Genomic DNA, 23,493 nt, shown 5'->3' on the forward strand with positions numbered 1-23,493 from the left:
ATTGATTTCCGGGATCTCAACAAAGCTTGTCCAAAAGATTATTATCCGTTGCCCCAGATCAATCAACTGGTTGACTACACTGCTAGGTGTGAATACATCTCTATGCTAGACGCTTATCAGGGTTATCATCAGGTCCCCCTTGCTAAAGAGGATCAAGAAAAGGTCAGTTTTATAACATCTGAAGGTACTTATTGTTATAAATTTATGCCCTTCGGACTAAAAAATGTAGGAGCAACTTATCAGAAGCTTATGAATAAGGTCTTCCAGAAGTAGATTGGAAGAAATATGGAAGTATATGTTGATGATATCTTGATTAAGTCTCTTCAAGCTGTTGATCTATGCAGGGATGTAGAGGAGACCTGCAAGACATTGAGGCAATATGGACTCAAGCTGAACCCGAGCAAATATTTATTCGGACCAAAAGGGGGAAAATTCCTGGGATATATGGTGTCCGAGTGAGGAATAGAGGCCAACCCGAGCAAAGTCAAGGCACTTCAGAACATGGAGCCACCGCGCAACATGAGGGAAGCTCAAAGACTTACTGGCCGGATTATAGGATTGTTTAGGTTCATTTCCAGGTCGGGCGATCGTAGCTTCCACTTCTTTAAAATACTCCAGAAGGCAAACAAATTTCAATGGAACGAGGAATGTGATAAGGTCTTCCAAGAGTTAAAAGATTACTTGTCTACCCTTCCTATATTAGCTAAGCCTATAGTAGGAGAGACCCTCTGGGTGTATTTGTCAGCTAACGAGAATGTTGTAGGCTCTGTATTAGTTAGGCAGGAGGGGAAAGAACAACAACCTGTATATTTTTCCAGCCATTTATTAAAAGGAGCTGAGTGTAGATATACTACACTAGAAAAGTTGGCTTATACATTAGTGTTGACTGCTCGGAGGTTGCGCCCATATTTCTTAGCACATTCAAGAACGACTGAACTATAGTATTGACCAATACAGTATTGTATTGACCAATAGTACACTCGGACGGGTGCTACTCAACCGAGACGCATCAGGCAGGCTGATCAAATAGACGACTGAACTAGGTGAATATGACATACAGTATCAACCTCGCTCGGCCATCAAGGCACAAGCTCTAGCAGATTTCATTATAGAAGTTCAAGGCCCTGAGGATGAAAATATTTGGAAAGTTTATGTGGATGGCTCCTCAACCAGACAAGGTAGTGGAATTGGTGTTCTTCTTATATCTCCAAGGGAAGAAAGACTTCAACTTTCTATCAGGTTGAATTATAGAGTCACTAACAATGAAGCAGAATATGAAGCATTGATAGCTGGGTTGCAAGCCGCTCGACACATAGGAGTAGCTCGGGTCCTCATTTATTCTGATTCTCAATTAGCAGCTGAACAATTATCAGGTAACTTTGAAATTAATAATGATAGGCTCAAGCTATATGCCGATGCATTTGATAAGTTGAAGTCTCAGCTTCAAGAAGTGAATATACAAAAAATTCCTTGGTCTGAAAATCAGGTAGTAGATGAACTGGCTAAGCTGGCTTCTGCTATAACACCATGGAATTTGGATCGACCATTGGAGCAGACTCTGTTGGTATCTTGTATTGAAAGACAAACTGATGTAGAAATATAGGGTGACTGGATGGCACAAATCATATTGTATTTACAACAGGGCATTCTTCCCAGTGATGCGGAACAAGCAAGGATATTTAAGAAAAGAGTTGCTCAGTATACTATGATAGGAGAACAGTTATATAAGAGAGCTTTCTCCAGACCTTTGCTAAAGTGTGTTAGCACAGAAGTTATACAATTCATTTTACAGGAGGTTCACCAAGGCTCGTGTGGTAGTCACGCAGGAGGAAGATCCTTAGCTCGCAAAATTTTATTAGCAGGATATTTCTGGCCTACTCTACACGAAGATGCTCATAAATTGGTAAGAACCTATATTTCTTGTCAGAAACATCAAAATATTCCGCATCATCCTACGCAATTATTGAGGACCTCTATAGTCTCCTGTCCCTTCGATCAATGGGGCATAGATATAGTAGGCCCATTTCCTATGGCAGCTGTATAAAGAAGGTTTTTATTAGTAGCAGTAGACTATTTCTCTAAATGGGTAGAAGCAGAACCACTTGTTCGGATTACTGAAGATGCAGTTATTAAATTTCTATGGAAAAATATCATATGCAGATTCGGTATCCCTCATAAGTTAGTTTCTGATAATGGAAAGCAATTTCAAGGAGAGAGAATCTTAGATTGGTGCAACAGTTATGACATTATTCATGCATTCACCTCCGTGGTGTATCTGCAAAGTAATGGTCAAGCAGAGGTAACCAATAGGGAAATCATAAGGGGCTTAAAAACTAAACTGGATTATGTTGGAGGTAGTTGGGTAGATGAACTACCTAGTTTTCTCTGGGCCTATCGTACTACACCTCGAGAAGCAATAGGAATTACTCCTTTCCAATTAGTTTAGGGAGGAGAAGCAATAATTCCCATAGACGTGGGAGTAGAATCTGATAGAAAATGACTATATGATGAAGACAACGCTGGTCGACGACACATGGAGCTAGACTTGATAGAAGAAATAAGAGACAAGGCTGCAGCTCGACTCACCTCATATCGACAACGAATGAGGCAAAATTATAACAAAAGAGTTATCCCAAGATTTTTCCAATTGGGAGATCTGGTATGGAAGTGTGTTAAACCCATTGGAGATGTCAGCAAGTTAGCACCACAATGGGGAGGGCCTTACAAAATAATAGAGAAACTCGCATCGGGTTCATATTATCTTCGGGATATTGAAGGAAGAATTCTTGAGCGTCCCTGGAGTGCAAATCACTTACAGCCATACCGAACCTAACGAGATTACATTATTCGAGAGTGTATCTGGAAGAACAAATATGAATTAGTTGGAGCAAGATTCCAAGTGAACTGAAGACAAGCATGCTTATAGTATGTACTCTATTTCTTTTAATAGATACAATGTAAGACAAACATCGCCCGAGAAATAAATGCAGTTAAAACAGTTTGACAATCATTGGCCAAACTTTTATAATCTATTTGAACGATCAACAGTTGGGAACCCTAAGGACCTACCCAACTCCCTTGAGAAAAACTCAGAAGCCTTAAAACCATTACGAGGTTAGTACAAGCATTATAATTTTGCATTAGAACATAGTCGATCGGGAAATCTCATGAAGTAGCTCGGACGGATCTTTATGGGATGAACCGAAGACTTTAAACTATCACAAAACATAGTCGATCTGGAAATCCAATGAAGTAACTCGGACGGGTCTTCATGGGAGGAACCAGAGACTTTAAACCATTACATAGCAGAGTCGATCGGGAAATCTCATGAAGTAACTCGGACGGGTCTTCATGGGAGGAACTGGAGACTTTAAACCATTATAGAGCATAGTCGATCGGGAAATCTCATGGAGTAACCTGGATGGGTCTTCATGGGAGGAACCAGAGACTTTAAACCATTACAGAACATAGTCGATCGGGAAATCTCATGAAGTAACTCGGACGGGTCTTCATGGAAGGAATCGGAGACTTTAAACTATCACAGAACATAGTCGATCGGGAAATCTCATGAAGTAACTCAGACGGGTCTTCATGGGAGGAACCGAAGATTTTAAACTATCACAGAACATAGTCAATCGGGAAATCTCATGAAATAACTCGGGCGGGTCTTCATGGGAGGAACCGGAGACTTTAAACCATTACAGAGCATAGTCGATCGGGAAATCTCATTAAATAACTCAGACGAGTCTTCATGGGTGGAACATGAGACTTTAAACCATTACAGAGCATAGTCGATCAGGAAATCTCATGAAGTAACTCGGACGGGTCTTCATGGGAGGTACCGGAGACTTTAAACCATTACAGAGTATAGTCGATCGGGAAATCTCATGAACTAACTCGGACGGGTCTTCATGAGAGGAACCGGAGACTTTAAACCATTACAGAACATAGTCGATCGGGAAATCTCATGAAGTAACTCGGACGGGTCTTCATGGGAGGAACCGGAGACTTTAAACTATTACAAAGAATAGTCGATCGGGAAATCTCATGAAGTAACTCGGACGAGTCTTCATGGGAGGAACTGGAGACTTTAAACTATTACAGAGCATAGTCAATCGTGAAATCTTATGAAGTAACTCGAACGGGTCTTCATGGGGGAACCAGAGACTTTAAACTATCACAGAACATAGTCGATCGGGAAATCCCATGAAGTAACTTGGACGGGTCTTCATCGGAGGAACCGGAGACTTAAACCATTACAGAGCATAGTCGATCGGGAAATCTCAAGGAGTAACTCGGACGGGTCTTCATGGGAGGAACCAGAGACTTTAAACTATTACAGAGCATAGTCGATCCGGAAATCTCATGGAGTAACTCGGACGGGTCTTCATGGGTGGAACCGGAGACTTTAAACCATTACAAAACATAGTTGATCAGGAAATCTCATGAAGTAACTCGGACGGGTCTTCAAGGGAGGAACCAGAGACTTTAAACTATCACAGAACATAGTCGATCGGGAAATCTCATAAAGTAACTCGGACGGGTCTTCATAGGAGGAACCGGAGACTTTAAACTATCACATAACATAGTCGATCGGGAAATCTCATGAAGTAACTCGGATGGGTCTTCATGGGAGGAACTAGAGACTTTAAACCATTATAGAGCATAGTCGATCGGGAAATCTCATGAAGTAACTCGGACGGGTCTTCATGGGAGGAACCGGAGACTTTAAACCATTACAGAGCATAGTCGATCGGGAAATCTTATGATGTAACTCGGACGGGTCTTCATGGGAGAAATCGAAGACTTTAAACCATTACAGAGCATAGTCGATCGGGAAATCTCATGAAGTTACTCGGACGGGTCCTCATGGGAGAAACCGAAGACTTTAAACCATTACAGAGCATAGTTGATCGAGAAATCTCATGAAGTAACTCGGACGGGTCGTCATAGGAGGAACTGGAGACTTTAAAGTATTACAGAGCATAGTCAATCAGTAAATCTCATGAAGTAACTCAAACGGGTCTTCATGGGAGGAACCGGAGACTTTACACTATCACAGAACATAATCGATTGGGAAATCTCATGAAGTAACTCGGATGGGTCTTCATGGGAGGAACCGGAGACTTTAAACCATTACAGAGCATAGTCGATCGGGAAATCTCATGAAGTAACTTGGACGGTCTTCATGGGGGGAACCGGAGACTTTAAACTATTACAGAGCATAGTTGATCTGAAAATCTCATGAAGTAACTCGGAAGGGTCTTCATGGGAGGAACCGGAGACTTTAAACCATTACAGAGCATAGTCGATCGAGAAATCTTGTTAGTTAGAGCCCTAGAGCCAATCATTTGATGATTGTTGTATGGACTCATTGTATCATATTCTTTTATATAAATAAAGGCATTTTCATTTTGGTTATTATACTTACTTGTATTGGTGCCAAATAACTAAGTATAATAGCATCGTTGAGTAGAAGGTTCTTACCTATATCAGTCGATTAGTTGAACCGATAGTGAGATGATATAGGGAACACTACTTTCATTATTCCTAGTCGAGTATTAACGTTCAGGGACAATGTTAATACGACGAGACTAGCATGTAGGTCAACTCGATGACTTGATCTCACAAGTCATGGATATAGAGATATCAAGTTGACACATGGGTATGCATTGGAGAATGTATACTGAATGACCCGCCATGAGAAAGTATCATGGATCTTTATATAAGTGTCATATACTTTCTCATGTGGCTATTAGTATGACTACTAGTCCTTGGACCTGTAGTCACCATGGTTCCCTACATAAGGAGTTACGTACTTTGGCTTCGTCAAACGTCACCCGTAACTGGGTGGACTATAAAGGTGATTACTGGGTATGTAACAAATTAAGTGGAGGGATGTGAGTGATGTATATGGGATCTATCCCTCCTATATGATGGGAGTGACATCGATATTCTTGATAGAGTGAGACCACGAAGTGCATGGCCATGCCCAAATGAGTCAATATGGGATATTGAGCTTATTTTATTGAGTGAGTCTACTTGGAGTTCAAGATTTAGATTGATTAGAGGATGACATGATCTATGCCTCACATTGATCAATCTAGATGTCTAGGATAGAAGGACAATGTCATATTTTGTGAGGAGTCACAATTAGTAGTCACAAGGTGATGTTGGATCTCAACATTCTTATAACTTGGGTTGTAATGATGTGTTGCTAGATACCGCTCATTACTTATGCTTCTAAATTGGTTTAGGAGCATTGCCAACGTTATAATAACCTAAAGGGTCACACACAAAGGACAATTAGATGGAGATTAGGTTCATATGATGAATCAAGAGGATTAGATTCATGTGATGAATCAAATTGGATTAAGAGTAATCCTAATTGAACTAATTGAGTTGGACTCAAGTTGATTCATGTGTTCAATGAGTCTAATTTAGATTATGACTCATTGAATCAATTTAATTAAATGAATTAGATTCATTATATTAAGTTGGTTTGAATCAAATGGTTAGATTAGATCAACCATGAGAGAGATTTGGTCAAGTTTGACTTGACTTGAGAAGGAAGATGAAAGGTCAAATTTAACTTGACCATTTGCCACCTCATTTGTGAGGTGGCATTAGGAGGACCAATGATGATGTGCCACATCATCAAGGCTAGCACATGTGTGTGCCACCTCATGGAGGTTACAAATCTCCTCTTTAATGGCCACATTAAATGAGAATGGAGGTTACAACTCCAATAGTGCCCGGCCACATTTGAATTGTAAGTGAATGCAATTCAAGGCATTGATTCCATCTTCTTCCTTGCTCTCATTCTCCTCTCCCTCTCCTCCTCCTTGGCCGAACAACCTAAGGTGCTAGCACACCTTTGTTTGGTCTTCTCCACCTAGTTTGTTCGTGTGGATACGCATAGAGGATCGTACACTTGACGATCTTGAGATCCGGTGAACCGTTGGACGAGCGGGATTGCGAAGGGTATCACATCGAGGGTAAATCTCTTACCATGTAGATCTAGTTTAGAACTAGCATAAGAAACTAGTACTCGTAATGTTTTTTGAAAATTTTATCTTCGCACGGATCCAGTGGCTTGGGGTTCGGGGTTTCAGCAACGCAAAAAGGTGGTTTTTGCGGCCCGAAATTCCCAACAAATCTCATGAAGTAACTCGAGCGGGTCTTCATGGGAGGAACCGGTGACTTTAAACTATCACAGAACATAGTCGATCAGGAAATCTCATGAAGTAACTCGGACGGGTCTTCATGGGAGGAACCGGAGACTTTAAACCATTACAGAGCATAGTCGATTGGGAAACCTCATGAAGTAACTTGGACAGATCTTCATGGGAGAAACCAGAGATTTAAACCATTACAGAGCATAGTCGATCAGGAAATCTCATGAAGTAACTCGGATGGGTCTTCATGGGTGGAACCGGAGACTTTAAACCATTACAGAGCATAGTTGATCGGGAAATCTCATGAAGTAACTCGGGCGGGTCTTCATGGGAGGAACCGGAGACTTTAAACTATCTCAGAGCATAGTCGATCGGGAAATCTCATGAAGTAACTCGGACGGATCTTCATGGGAGGAACCGGAGACTTTAAACTATTACAGAACATAATCGACCAGGATTATATTGTCGAGGTAAATTCAAAGTTATACAGATTTCTTCACAAAAATCATTTGGTATTCCACGCTGAATTAAAAATCAAGGTTCGAGGGGAATTTCAGACATACATATATATTACATTTCCTATTTGGAGGCCCGTTTACATGGAGCTCTTCATTCAAAATCGCTCGGAGAACTATACCCAGCTCAAAGCTCAGAAGTTCCATAGAGTTCTTTATATGAAATCACGCAGGATTATTCGTCCTATTGAAGTATGAAGCATACTCGACACATGCCTACCTGAGTGAAACTTAGGGAGGTTATGGAAATTTTTACTGATCAAAGTTATATGGTCGTGGAAGATGTTATCGACAAAGAAGTTTATTAAGACAAGATTTAATCTCAAAAATCAAGCAAGGAATTCTTGAATAAAATAGCACTTATACTCAATATTCGGAAGCATTTCAAAGGGAGCAATCTCAAGCTAACACAAACTGGAAAAGGAAACACATAAATATCAAACTTTTCCTTGTATTGCAATCACTTAATTACAAAGTTTTCAGTTACAATTCCTTTCGTTACAAGTCTTTTCATTGCAAGTTCTTTCATTGCCAATCTTTTTGAATACATAGCCCTGCTTACTTAAAAGAACTCGTCAAGTCTTTGGGTAACTCTTTGTTTAGTCTGCGGCGGTTTATGAATGAAGAAGGGGGGGTTCTCTAGGTAGATAACCACCATCTCTCATTTGTTGGAAAATTCCTGACACAGAGTGATTCAAAGCTCCTACCATTCGACGAACATATTCTTTAACAAATGTCGGAGACTTTAGATAAGCTAGCCGCCACTCTTCCCATCAGTTCTTCTCACGCTCCTTATAACTCTGAAAATCAGCTTGTAGTTTAGTGTTTTGATCCTTTAAAGCATCTTTCTCCAATTTGAGTTGTTCCAATTCCTTATGGAGTAGTGATAGCTCGGCATCTTGAGCCTTTCTTTGCTCTTGTTCCTGTAGTATAACAAAATTATGAGAGGCTAGGTCTTGAGCTTGTTCAGAAAGACAGACATTATGAAGCCTATCTACTTTCTCTAAAATAAAGCTTTTATGAGAAATGTCTGAGAGAGCTTTTTCCTTTAAATCTATTTCCAGTCGAAGACCAGAATGTAATCGGTCCACCTATAGCTCCAAAGTTCTCCTTGCAAGCTCTTTGTCTTTCAATAATTGTTGTGATTCCTGTAATTCCTGCCTCAATATCCTTAGTTGTTGATCTTACAAGACCACTTTCTCTTGTAACGAGTCAAGTCACCATGAGAAGGAGGTATAGTAGCTTTCAGTGTCTCCAGTCGAGCTTTTAGCTTATTGTTCTCCCGGCCCCGAGCCATAAGTAGATGATCTATGTGGATGCTTGAAGCAAGAAACTAAACAGAACAATAACAAGGATTAGGGAAAATGACAGGTAGATAGTAACCTATAACTAAGAATGCGTATGGAGATAGCTTGACGACTATGATTGTCAGCCCGATCTAAAATATTGATGCCCCTTAATTGCTCTTGGCTGTGTAGTCAAGATTCAGCTAACAGACTTTGTAATTAGAGAGAACCATAACTAGGGGGATCAGGGGTCTGCCCCATTTGAGAAGGTAGACCCAAGGCTTGTCTGAATAAAGGTGAGGAAACTAAAGAAAAAGAAGGTGAGGAAGAAGAAGACGGAATAGAAGGGAAAGACGTAGTAGAAACAAGGGCAGCAGAAGAAGAACTAGATGAGATGAAAGGTGGTAATGCAAGGGGTGCTGACTCAATTGTCGAAACATGAATCGCTGAAGGCCCTGCACTAGGAGAAGATCTCCGGCAAGGTGTTCGTTTTGCTCGCGGCCCAGAAGCCAAAGGAGGCAAGGCCAATGCAAGAGGTTGAGAAGACATAGTAGGGATAACTGCCATCTCGGAAGCAGAAGCAGAAGGAGCTGAAACAATAGCAAAAGAAGAGGGGATGAGTAGAGCAGGTCTCATCATCCTAAGAGTAGGGTTAGAGATAATATGGGTAGGGGACATTGGTTCCTTACCTCTCTCAAGAGAAATAGGCGCCAGAACAAGAGGAGTTTGCACAAAAGTACCAAAAAGGTCGCTAAAATTAGGATTAGCTCAGCGAGTTCACAGCCATTCTACTCCGAGATTATTCACAAAAGACTTAGTCATAGTAGTGTTCTTATACATGAAAGCCGAAAAAAGAGCATCAGCTGAAACCAAAGAATTAAGCACCAATAAAGGAGATATACCAATCGGTAAACATATGGCGAAATGTTTATACGTACCGAAAGAGCCATCCAAGGAAGTGTCAATGTTGCTTATCCCAAAAGGAAACATTAAACCCTCCACAATTAAATGCGACAAGCTAAATTTATCTCCCCTCGGTTTAGATAAAACAAAGGCAACAGAGAGGGATTCAATAGAGTCACTCGATTCAATACAAAAGACTGTTTTTACATTTAGAATCTGATCAAATACATAACATTACATTTCCCCTTCAGAACATTAAACCTTGAAAGGTCAACAAAAGTTAGAAACATAAGTTCTCGAAATGCTTAGCAAATTTCAATCCCACCGAAGTCAAACTTGTCAGGGAGCAGAAGTGGGAACATTTTACCCAGGGCGAAGAAAACCATGAAGCAGGGTGGTCTCAAGGGTAAGGGGAAGGGGACAGAGCCATTCGGGCCATGGTGCAAAGGTGACTGAAAGAGCCTCTCCCTTGTTCGAGCCCTAGAGCTCTGCTTCCAGAGCGACCAATCCTAGCCCAATGGAAACATGGGCTACGCATTCGTAGCGACATCCATGGGCTATTTAGTTGGTCCTCCATGAGTAATGAGAATTCCTCTGAAGCTGGTTGAGTCTCCAGAGCAGTTGCGCCTTCAGTTGGAGATCCTAAATCTCGAGAAACGTCATTTTTTGGGAGGATTTCTCGAACCCTAGAGTTAGCCAAAGTAAAAAATTGAATAAACACATACATAGATCTCGCCTTGTCCAACAAGAATCACCCCCAAAGAGGGGGATCCAAGGCCATACTCTTAGCAGGAAAAGTTAGCAAGGAAGGAAAAGAACTGAGGTGGGTGATGAACGAAGAGAGGGTTGAAGCCCTATTTAAAGGATCAAGGGACCCAAGGAATCACTGTACTAAGGTTCACGGGATCACTATACTCAGGTTCACAAGATAGCTGTACACAAAATTTGTAATGTCACTTCAGTACCTGTGGCAGAGTCACGGGTAGGAAAAAACAAAATCAAACTTGTGTCTAGTCAGTCGTTTACACCTCCTGCGGCTAGATTTGAAGGGAAGGCTAGTGATATGGGTTAGGTTTCATGGATCCCCGATAAGGAAGGGAAAGGAGATAACCAACTGGAGAATATAGATCAATATTGGCCGGGATATACCTCAAAGGAGGTAGGCCAATATCGAGCAGGACATATTTCCGGAGAGGTAGACCAATATCGGTCGGGATATACTGTTGGTGCAATCATGCCCTGGAAGTTTCAATATGTTGAAAATTATTTATGTTTAGGTTAATACGTTGGAACTAACATGCATTGTGAGTTTGCAGGAGGAGTTTCTTGCAGGTCGGAAGACCAGATGCAAGAGAAGTCCAAGAAGGTCGAGCGCTGGATTCTTGGTAAAAAGGTTTCTTGCAGGTCAGAAGACCAGATGCAAGAGAAGTCCGAGAAGGTCGGGGACCGGATTCTTGGCAAAAGAAGCTCCTGCAGGTCACAAGATTATATGTATGTTAGGCTCACTATCAGAGATCGATTGGTGAATCGATTTAGACATGGCTGATCGATCGGAAAGGATCTGCGTGAAGCACAGAACCCTTCTAAATCGATCAGCCGATCGATTCAAGGCATTGAATCGATAGGTCGATCGATCCGTGAACTTTCTGTGCGAAGCACAGAATCATCCTGAATCGATCAACCGATCGATTCAAGGTATTGAATCGATCGGCCGATCGATCCATGAACATTCTTTGCGAAGCACAGAATCATCCTGAATCGATCAACCGATCAATTCAAGGTATTGAAACGATCGGCCGATCGATCCACAAAGCTGTGATTTCATGAGCAAGCGGCTGAATCAATTCAAACTCTGCCCCAATCGATCCAAGTCAAATAAAAGAATCTGCACCGTTGATCTTGACGCGATGGCCTCCAACGGATACTTGTGAATCGATTGGGACATAATCTCAATCGATTCACGGCGACGGCAGCGTGAGAAACGGCTAGTTTTCTTGATGTTTAAAATGCTGGAAGAAAGAGGAATAAGGACCTATCAACGAAAAATACTGTTCTATTGCTCTGGTGTGAAGAATCCTTGAAGTGCTCAAGATTTCTCAAGCGTTGGAAGTAAAAGCTCTCAATCTCTCCAAGCTTTCAAATCTCACGCCACAAGGAAGAAGCTATTTCAAGTGTAAATCTCTTCTCTTCCTCATTGTAGTGAGTGTGAGCTATTTCCTTTTGGAGAGGAAGTATTGTAAGTGTTGTAAGGTTTCTCCACCTTCGGTGTGATTCCGAGAAGGAGGGTTTTTGGATAGTGGAAGTGTGGTGAGTGGCGTGGATCCTTGGACTAGTCACCTCCTTGAGGAGGTGGATACCAAGTAAACACCGGAGTTAGCATTGGCTTCAAGTTTCCGCTGTGCAAAATCAAAGATCAAGAAAACGAAGTGAGCCATTCACCCCCTCCCCCCTCTCTAGCTCAACCGATCCTAACAAGCGGTATCAGAGCGTTGGTTTGCTTTTGAGGATTCATTGTCAAGAAAGCACAAGTTAAAGAGCTACAAGATGTCAATGAAGGAGAGACATAGTACTTCACGACCACCATTCTATGAAGGTAGCAATTTTGCTTATTGGAAGAGCCGCATGGAACACTATCTCATGACTGAAATTGATATGTGGTTCTCAATCACGGAGGGATTCATGGTGCCAACTGAAAATGGAAAAATGCTTGAGTCATCAAGGTGGACTGTTGAACAAAAAATGAAGGTTCAAACAAATGCAAAGGCGATTGTGACTCTTCAATGTGGATTAAGCTCGGAATAACTCAACAAAGTTGGACCTTTTAAGAGTACCAAGGATTTGTGGGATAAGCTTATTGAACTAAATGAAGGCACCAAGGATTCAAGAATTGCAAAGAGAGATTTGTTGATAAATCAACTTCAAAACTTCACCATGAAGGATGGAGAAACGGTAAGCTCACTACATGGGAGATTCAAGGAACTCCTAAATGGTCTTCATTCAATTGGAGAGAGTGTGGAGAACCGAGATCTCATAAGGTATGCTTTAAAATCTTTCCCAAGAAACTCTTTATGGTCATCCATGGTGGATGCTTATAAGGTTTCAAGGGATTTGTCAATAGTGAAATTGGATGAATTATTTTGTGAACTTGAATTGCATGAGCAAGCTAACACAAGCCATAAGGAGAAAGGTATAGCCTTGGTTGCAGGTGAAAAGAGCAAAAAGAAGCACAAGGAAAAGAAAAAGGAGAAGGAGTCATCTTCAGAATCCGAACAAGATAGTAATAGTGATAGTGATGAAGAGCTATCATCAAGTGAAATGACAAACTTTGTTCGAAGAATGATGAGACATTCAAGGAAGTTTGATAAGAAGGATGTTAAGAAAATCTTCAATGATGAGAAGAGAAAAGGTAAATCTCTTGTGGATTCTAAGAATAAGACTGATGTAATTTGCTATGAATGCAAGAAAAAGGGGCACTACAAAACGGAGTGTCCAAAGTTGAAGAAGCAAGAAGAAAAGATCAAGAAAAAGAAGAAGGCGTTGAAAGCCACATGGGATGACTCATCATCAAGTTCATCGGAAGAAGATGAAAGGAAGAGCTCAAAGCACATGGCTCTCATGGCCTTAAGCAATGTAGAAGATAGTGAAGATGAAGATAGTCATGGAGAAGATGTGGAGTCTTTAAGTGAGTCATCATCTAGTGATGATGAGGTAATTTCTCCCAAGCTTGATAAGATGTATGCCACCATTGCATGCTTAATCAATGCACTAGCTAAAACAAAAGGGAAGGTTAAAAGATTGCAAAATGAATTGAAATCACTCAAAAATGAAATTATACCATGTGAAAGTTGAATGCTTTATGAAAATGACAAAAATGATGTTGATGATCTTGAAAAAGAAAATGTATCATTGAAATCACAAGTTGATGATCTTAGATGTGCTCTATAAAAATTTACTTCAAGCTCAAAATACTTAGACATGATTCTAGGAGCTCAAAGAGGCGTGTACAACAAAGCGGGACTAGGTTTTAAATCACAAGATAAGGAAGTTAAATTCATGTCTCTAATTAGTAGAAACCATGCTTCAAGGGTTAAGGTTGTTCAAGCTTGGGTACCCAAGCAATTTGTTATTGATGCTACCGGACCCAAAGTGTGGGTACCAAAACATTTGGTTCATCGTGCTTAAACAGGCATGCGCGAAGGGGGAGCATCCAACAACATGGTTCATAGATAGTGGATGCTCTAAGCATATGACGGGGGACTCATCAAAATTTTCATCATTTAGACACAAAAGTAAAGGTACCGTTTCGTTTGGTAATAGTGGTGAGTTAAAAGTTATAGGAATTGGAGATATTAGAATTTTGGAAAAAATTGTAATAAAAAATGTGTTGTTAGTGAAAGGCATGGTCTTTAATCTTTTGAGTGTTAGTCAACTATGTGATTCGGGTTATGGAGTTGAGTTCAACTCATCTCAATGCCTAATCAAGTATAGTGAACTAAACACCAATATTCGCATAGGCCATAGAAGAAAGAATATTTATCAAGTTGAACTATTTGGTGCTACTAATGTGTTTGCTAAGTGTCTCATGTCCAAAGAAGAGGAGACGTGGCTTTGGCACCGGAGACTCGCTCACACCAACATGAAGAATATCAAAAACCTTTCAAAGAAGGAGTTGGTGCACGGATTGCCAAAGTTGAAGTTTCAAAAAGACAAAATATGTGATGCATGTCAAATGGGTAAGCAAACCAAAGCTACTCATAAAGGTAAAAATGTTGTAAGTACCTCAAATGCTTTGGAGCTCATTCACATGGATTTATTTGATAGTAGTAAATATATTTCTTTAAATGGTAGTAGATATTGCTTTGTGATTGTGGATGATTACACTAGATATACATGGGTGTTTTTCTTGAAACATAAGGATCAAACTCTAGATACCTTGATTGCTTTTTGTAATAGAGTAGAAAATAAAAAGGCTCATAAGATAAACAAAATAAGAAGTGATCGTGGAGGTGAGTTTGAAAATGATAGATTCACTAATTTTTGTTTAGAAAAAGGATATAAACATGAATTTTCAACCCCTAGAACACCTCAACAAAATGGAGTTGTTGAGAGGAAAAATAGGGTTTTGCAAGAGGACGCTAGGAGCATGTTAAATGAATATTCACTACATAGTTTCCTATAGGCCGAAGTAATTAATACGGCTTGTTATGTCCAAAATCGAACTTTAATACATACGTTTCTAGGAAAAACATCTCATGAATTGTGGTTTGGTAAACAACCTACAATTAAACATCTTAGAGTATTTGGGTGTAAGGTCTATATTCTAAACACCAAGGATCACTTGGGAAAGTTTTCCGCTAAAGCGGATGAGGGGATTCTTGTAGGTTACTCAAGTCATAGCAAGGCATACCGAATTTACAACAAAAGATCAAAACTAGTTGAAGAATCACTAAATGTTGTATTTGAAGAAAATCCTTCTTTAAACTCTATAAGAACAAACGATGAAGAATTACAATTTGAGTTAGGGAAACTAACACTAAATGAGGTAAATCATCAAGGAGAAGAAAATCAAGAAAGTGATGGTGAGAAAAATGAACCTTTGCCACTTGAACCCGAAATTATAACAAATCAAGACTCAAGACCTACTAGGACTCATGTAAATCATCCCTTAGATCAAGTAGTAGGAGACATTACTCAAGGAGTGAGAACTCAATCTTACTTTAGAAATGAAGGAAGTCAAGTTGCCTTAATATCTCAAATAGAACCAAAAACCATTGATGATGCCTTGTTTGATCCGGATTGGATTCTAGCAATGCAAGATGAATTATCTCAATTTGAGAGAAGTCAAGTTTGGGATTTAGTTCCTAGGCCTAACAACAAATCAATTATTGATACAAAATGGGTCTTTAGGAACAAACTTGATGATAAAGGGATAGTGGTGAGAAACAAAGCTAGATTGGTCGCTAGGGGTTTCAATCAAGTAGAAGGGTTGGACTATGATGAAACTTATGCACCCGTAGCAAGATTGGAGTCAATTAGAATGATGTTGGCCTTTGCCGCCCACAAGGGTTTCAAATTGTACCAAATGGATGTAAAATCAGTAATTTTAAATGGTGTTATAAAAGAAGAAGTATATGTTGAGCAACCACCGGGATTTGAGAATTTGGAGTGTCCAACCCATGTATATAAACTTAAAAAGTCCTTATATGGGCTAAAACAAGCTCCTCGGGCTTGGTATGAACGATTGTCAACATTTCTAGTATCAAAAGGGTTTCATAGAGGAAAAATTGATCCTACTTTATTCTTGAAAAATAGTGGTAATGATATGTTTGTGGCCCAAGTATATGTAGAAGACATTATTTGTGGTTCCACAAATAAAGATTTTTTAAATGAATTCATTAATCACATGGAGAGTGAATTTGAAATGAGTTTGGTTGGTGAGTTGACATTTTTCCTTGGATTACAAATTAAGCAAACAAAAGAAGGCATTTACATTCATCAATCCAAATATGTCAAAGAGCTATTTAAGAAATTTGGGATGGAAAATGCATAGGAAATATCTACCCCCATGGCCACAAATACTAAGTTGGATAAAGACATTGAGGGGAAAGAAGTTGACTCCAAGGTATATCGTAGTGCTATAGGAAGTCTTCTCTATCTCACGGCTAGTAAACCGGATATACTTTTCGCCGTAGGTATATGTGCTAGGTATCAATCTTGTGCCAAGGAGTCACATTTGAGCGCCGTTAAGCGAATTCTTCGTTATCTCAAGGGGACTCAAAATGTTGGTCTTTGGTATCCTAGAACTGAAACTTTTGACCTAGTGGGCTATACCGATTCCGATTATGCCGGATGCAAGCTGGATCGCAAAAGCACTAGTGGTAGTTGTCAATTTCTAGGGTCCTCTTTGGTAAGTTGGTCAAGTAGAAAATAACATTGTGTAGCTCTCTCCACAACCAAAGCGGAATATATCGCCATGGGAGAGTGTGTATCACAATTATTGTGGATGACTCATACTCTAGAAGACTATAAACTTACCTATAACAATGTTCAAGTTCTTTGTGATAATGTAAGTACAATCAACTTAACCAAAAATCCCGTTCATCATTCAAGAACGAAACACATAGAGGTTAAACATCATTTTATTTGTGATCATGTAACTCGAGGTGATATCATTTTAAATTATGTTGGATCAAAATCAAACTTAGCCGATATCTTCACCAAACCTCTTCCCGAAGTTGAATTTAGCTTTCTTAGAAGGGAATTGGGAATGTGCTGTATTGATTAAATCATATCCTCCATGATCACTTCATAAGTAAAGCTCTTTAAGTTTTATTCACCTTAAGCTATGCCTCTCACAAAAACATAGGATTGTCCTCTTAATGTGATTTAGATGGGGGTGAGAGGTTAGGGACATTTATTTTGATCATAATGCTTGTTATGATGCATTATTTTGGTCAAGAAAAATGATTTTCATATGAAACATTCATTTGTCCAATCATAGGAAAAGCACGTGTACAAATCATGTGTACGTTGCCCTACGATTATGATTGGAAATTTTTTAAAAATCACCATAGGCACCATACTTATTTTTGAAACCTTGATAAGACTCACTCGAATCATTGATGTTTTCAACAATTTTTAATTTTGTGTAAATCTTATCTAGGGAGTGTCACTTTTTGTCAACCTTTATTTTTCCTTGATAATATGAGACATGAATAGTGTTTACACCAAATTTCATGATTTTTAGAGGAATATACAATTATTTGTGCATTTCTAAATCTTGGATCTGAGAGGTTTTCAGAAATGCAGAAATATTAGACTTCCCAATCGATCGGTCGATCGATTGGGAGGTTCACGTTTTACTCCAGAGAGCATTTGAATCGATCAATGGATCGATTCAGATCGTCTGGATCGATCAATGGATCGATTACGACGCTTTTTCGTTTAACTACCGAACGCGTACTCGAATTCTTCCAGAAGGCATTTGAATCGATCAATGGATCGATTTAGACCATTTCAATCGATCAATGGATTGATTGGACAACGTTATTTGATTTTCACAGAAGGCATTTTAATTGATCAATGGATCGATTCATCCCGTTTGAATCGATCGTTGGATCGATTGAGACGCCTGTTCACATTCTCACAGAAGCGTTGTGAATTGATCGACTGATCGATTCACTTACTCTCAATCGATCGGTCGATCGATCGAGACCTTAAAACCCGTCTTAAACCCTTAGATCCGAATCGATCCGCTTATTCTATCTCTTACTTTTCTCTCTCTCGACGCTGTCTTGCCCTAGGCGACTTCCCAGGCGACTATTTCGTCTGCCTCGATCATTCACTCCGGCGTGCTTCTCCGGCAAAGGGGAGCTCTTCCACTTCTCTTCCAGTTCTCTCTCGACGCACTGGGCAGCTCTTTTCCTCGTCTCCGCGTCCTCACACAACATGCGGACTCCAAACCTTAACCCTAAGTAATTTCTTTGCTCTACTCTTTGTTGTTCTTTTTGCTCCTATTTTTGACCTAATCTATATGGTTCTTGTGTGTCTTTGTGCATTGCATTATCCCTCATGCATTGCATTATCTGCATTGCCCTTGAATTTTTGCATATCCTTCCCGTTCACTGTCAAACCGTGTGCATCTCTTGTATTTGTTTTCTATCCCACAGAAAGAAACAAAAGGTTATTGAATCGGGCGAAGGATCGTCTGTACCTTCCTCACGTCCTCAACCTCCTACTGATCCAAGATTTCCAAATGTTGTAATGCAGCACGCTTTTAGCAAACACGCCTTCAAACTCATAACCCCTAGATCCGTCAATTTGCAATACTATAGGACATCCTGTTTTGATATCTATAACCGTTTCAAGCACTATAAACTTGACTCTTTGTTGACCTGTGAGAGGGATATCAATATAGGTCTTGTCTCCGAATTTTATAATAATTTACACACTTCAAATGGTGCAGATGGTGTAAATTATCGCACTCGTGTTGCGAAACGGAGCTTGGACTTCTCCTATGACATTCTTTGATCTTATCTCGAATGTCTACCTTCAAAGAATGATTTTGTCTTTTATCCCAATCTTCCCGATGAGCTGCCTCCACCTTTTGAGCATATTAGCATTGCATCCATGCATCAGTTCCTCTTTGGTCGTCCTCGTCCGGATGGGCCAAATGCTCAAATCATAAAATTTTCTTCGCTTGAGTTGTCGGCTGAAAACAATGCCTTGTTTAAAGTGATCATCAACTGCCTTTTCCCCATTGTCTTTCGTGCCTTAGCTGCTCTACGTCCTCCTTACATGTTTGCCCTCTATGCCATTCGTCATTCCCTTGACATCATCATCGCTCTGAAATCTTTCATTGCATCATTCATTTTACCCAGCCCATGCAGCAGACGATACATATGCCTTTCGGGTATCTTATCACAGATTGGCTGGAGTCCCAGAAGATAGATGTCTCCAGGGGACGGCTGGAGCACATGACCGTGGCTTATTCTCGGATTTCTTCCCGCTCTTTCAAGAAGACGGGCTTGATTGGTGGTCCAGCAGGAGTTCGATGGACCGATGGTCGTGCTTTTGGTGAGGGACCCCGGGCTCGCCACAGGGGGGATGCACAGGCCTTGGTCCCTGCGGCGGATGATGCTGAGGAAGATATTCCTGAGCTGGCTTCTCCGACATTCGAGGAGACTGTTGACACTCGACTGGAGGAGCTGTCCATGGAGGTAGCCGACCTGCGTTCCATGATAGAGACCATGGTCCATCGACAGACTTCGATGAAGGCGACCATGGATACATTAGTGGATTTAGTGAGCTCCTGGGTGACGGGTAATCCGTCTCAGTCTGCTCCCTCCACTGCTCCCATTCCCCAGGCTGAGGATGCTGCTGGTGCTGACACTGAGGCAGTTCTTGCTCCAGCTACTACTTCGGCTCCTCCTCCTGCTGCTGTTGCTGATCCCCGTCCTTCGGGCGATGATCTTATCGAGTTCTTTGTCCCGCTATGACATGTTATTGTATGCTATATGGATGGTTGTTGTTATGGAGTCCCTGTGTGAACTTCGTCTCTTTTTGAATGTATGATATACTCCTTATGATGTATTTGATTTTGTTTATATATATATATATATATATATATATATATATATATATATATATATATATATATATATATCTATTTCAATGTTGTTCTATTCTGTGGATATATGTGTTTTAGGGGGAGCACCCCTCGGATTTATCGTATTTGCCTCGTGCACTTATTGAGGGGGAGTTCTGTTTTTTTTATATTTAACAAAGGGGGAGATATATGTTGAAGTTTACGCTTAAGATAATTAAAATCAAACTTACTGCTTAAATATGTTCATGTTTATTGCTTATGTTTAATTTAGATGATTTTCAGCGTTGTTGCAATCATTATCTATCATTGTATCATTATGATATTTTGGAAATAGCCTAAACTTAAATAGATTGTCAAACATCAAAAAAGGGGAGATTGTTGGTGCAATCATGCCCTGGAAGTTTCAATGTGTTGACAATTATTTAAGTTTAGGTTAATACGTTGGAACTAACATGCATTGTGAGTTTGCAGGAGGAGTTTCTTGCATGTCGGAAGACCAGATGCAAGAGAAGTCCAAGAAGGTCGAGGACTGGATTCTTGGTAAAAAGATTTCTTGCAGGTTAGAAGACCAGATGCAAGAGAAGTCCGAGAAGGTCGGGGACCGGATTCTTGGCAAAAGAAGCTCCTGTAGGTCACAAGATTATATGTGTGTTAGGCTCACTATCAGAGATCAATTGGTGAATCGATTTAGACATGGCTAATCAATCGGAAAGGATCTGCGCGAAGCACAGAACCCTTCTGAATCGATCAGCCGATTGATTCAAGGCATTGAATCGATCGGCCGATCGATCCGTCAACTTTCTGTGCGAAGCACAGAATCATCCTAAATCGATCAACCGATCGATTCAAGGTATTGAATCGATCGGCCGATCGATCCGTGAACATTCTATGCGAAGCACAGAATCATCCTGAATCGATCAACCGATCGATTCAAGGTATTGAATCGATCGGTCGATCAATCCACAAAGCTGCGATTTCATGAGCAAGCAGCTGAATCGATTCAAACTCTGCCCCAATCGATCCAAGTCAAATAAAAGAATCTGCATCGTTGATTTTGACACGATGGCCTCCAACAGATACTTGTGAATCGATTGGGACATAAACTCAATCGATTCACGGCGACGGCAGCGTGAGAAATGGCTAGTTTTCTTGATGTTTAAAACGCTGGAAGAAAGAGGAATAAGGACCTATCAACGAAAAATACTATTCTATTGCTCTGGTGTGAAGAATCCTTGAAGTGCTCAAGATCTCTCAAGCGTTGGAAGTAAAAGCTCTCAATCTCTCCAAGCTTTCAAATCTCACGCCACAAGGAAGAAGCTATTTCAAGTGTAAATCTCTTCTCTTCCTCATTGTAGTGAGTGTCAGCTATTTCCTTTTGGCGAGGAAGTATTGTAAGTGTTGTAAGGTTTCTCCACCTTCGGTGTGATTCCGAGAAGGAGGGTTTTTGGATAGTGGAAGTGTGGTGAGTGGCGTGGATCCTTGGACAGTCACCTCCTTGAGGAGGTGGATACCAAGTAAATACCAGAGTTAGCATTGACTTCAAGTTTCCGCTGTGCAAAATCAAAGATCAAGAAAACGAAGTGAGCCATTCACCCCCCCCCCCTCTAGCTCAACCGACCCTAACATATACCTCAAAGGATGTAGGCCAATATCGAGCAGGACATATTTCTAGAGAGGAAGACCAATATCGGCCGGGATATACCACAAATGAGGTAGGCCAATATCGAGCAGGACATATTTCTAGAGAGGAAGACCAATATCGGCCGGGATATACCACAAATGAGGTAGGCCAATATCGGCAGGGATATACCTCAAAGGAGGTAGACTAATATCGATCGGCATATACCTCAAAGGAGGTAGGCCAATATTGATCGGGATATACCTCAAAGGAGGTAGGCAAATATCGATCCAGATATACCTTAAAGGAGGTATGCCAATATCGATCGGGATATACCTCAAAGGAGGTAGGCCAATATCGATCGACATATACCTCAAAGGAGGTAGGCCAATATCGATCGACATATACCTCAAAGGAGGTAGGCCAATATTGATCGGGATATACGTCAAAGGAGGTAGGAAAATATCGATCGAGATATACCTCAAAGGAGGTAGGCCAATATCGACCGGGATATACTTCAAAGGATGTAGGCCAATATCGATCGGCATACACCTCCAGGGAGGCAGTCCAATATCGATCGAGACATACCTTCAGGAAGGAAAGCCAATATATGTCGGGATATGCCTCCAGGGAGGTAGACCCATATCGATCAAGATATACCTCCAAGGAGATTGGCTAAGATCGGCCAGGATATACTTCCGAGTAAGCAGACCAGTATCGATCGAGACATGCCTCCAAGGAGGTAGGCTAAGATCAGCCGGGGCATGCCTCCAAGGAGGTAGGCTAATATCGACCGGGATATGCCTCCAGGGAGGCAGGTCAATATCGATCGAGACATACCTTCAGGAAGGAAGGCCAATATCAGTCGGGATAAGCCTCCAGGGAGGCAGATCCATATCGATCAAGATATACCTCCAGGGAGATGGGTTAAGATCGTCCAGGATATTCTTTCGAATAAGAAGACCAGTATCAATCGAGATATGCCTTCAGGAAGGAAGGCCAATATCGGTCGGGATATACTCCCAAGTAAGCAGGCCAGTATTGATCGAGATACACCTTCAGGAAGGATGGACAATATAGGCCTAGCTGAATAGTACCTTGAAAAGATACTTGATAAAAATTACATACTTGGTAAAATATAACCAAGTGCTGGCTGAGATAATAAACATAAAGAGGCACGGACGGGCATTACCCAGGGAACCTCATGAGAGGTAATAATAATTGACCAAACCTAGTTAAGCTCAGTTGCGACCGATATAAGAAACATTGTTGTTATATTAAGCTATCTATGATATAACAAAAATAGGAGGGGCGAGTAGGAACGATAGAAACACTTTAAAAGGACTTGTGAAATAGGATAGAAGTAAATATTTCAAATAAAGTATTTAATGAAGATATTTGCAGTATGTGATTGTATAACAGGTGTTATATATTTAACGGAAAATGTGTTTTTAGACTATTTTGCAGGTACTAGATGGCAAAGAAGGTACATCTGGGTACAAAAAAGATTCCTTAAAAGTTATTTACCACAAGTATGCATCTTATGTCATCTCATAACAAACTCTAACAAACTGGGGTCCACTTCATGACTACGGAGGTTATATGAAGTGGTATAAAAAGGGGAATCCTCTCCGTTGGCAGGGTAAGTTCACATCACTGTGCACATTCATAACCCTAGTTTTCAACTACTGTTCATCTTCTTCTTCCTTTTTTCCCACACAAAGAGAGATCACTGACTTAAGCGTCAGAGGGCCTAGCCAGGGATTCCCACCCCGTTCTTAGGTCACTAATGATAGTGTTGGTTGGTCTTTGGTGCGCAGGAAGCCTTGGAAGCTCCGGATCTGGGTTTTTCTTTTGTTATATTTCTTTCTCACCATTGGGGCTT

This window comes from Zingiber officinale, chromosome 10B (genome assembly GCF_018446385.1).
Source record: "Zingiber officinale cultivar Zhangliang chromosome 10B, Zo_v1.1, whole genome shotgun sequence".
In the NCBI taxonomy this organism is placed as follows: Eukaryota; Viridiplantae; Streptophyta; class Magnoliopsida; order Zingiberales; family Zingiberaceae; genus Zingiber; species Zingiber officinale.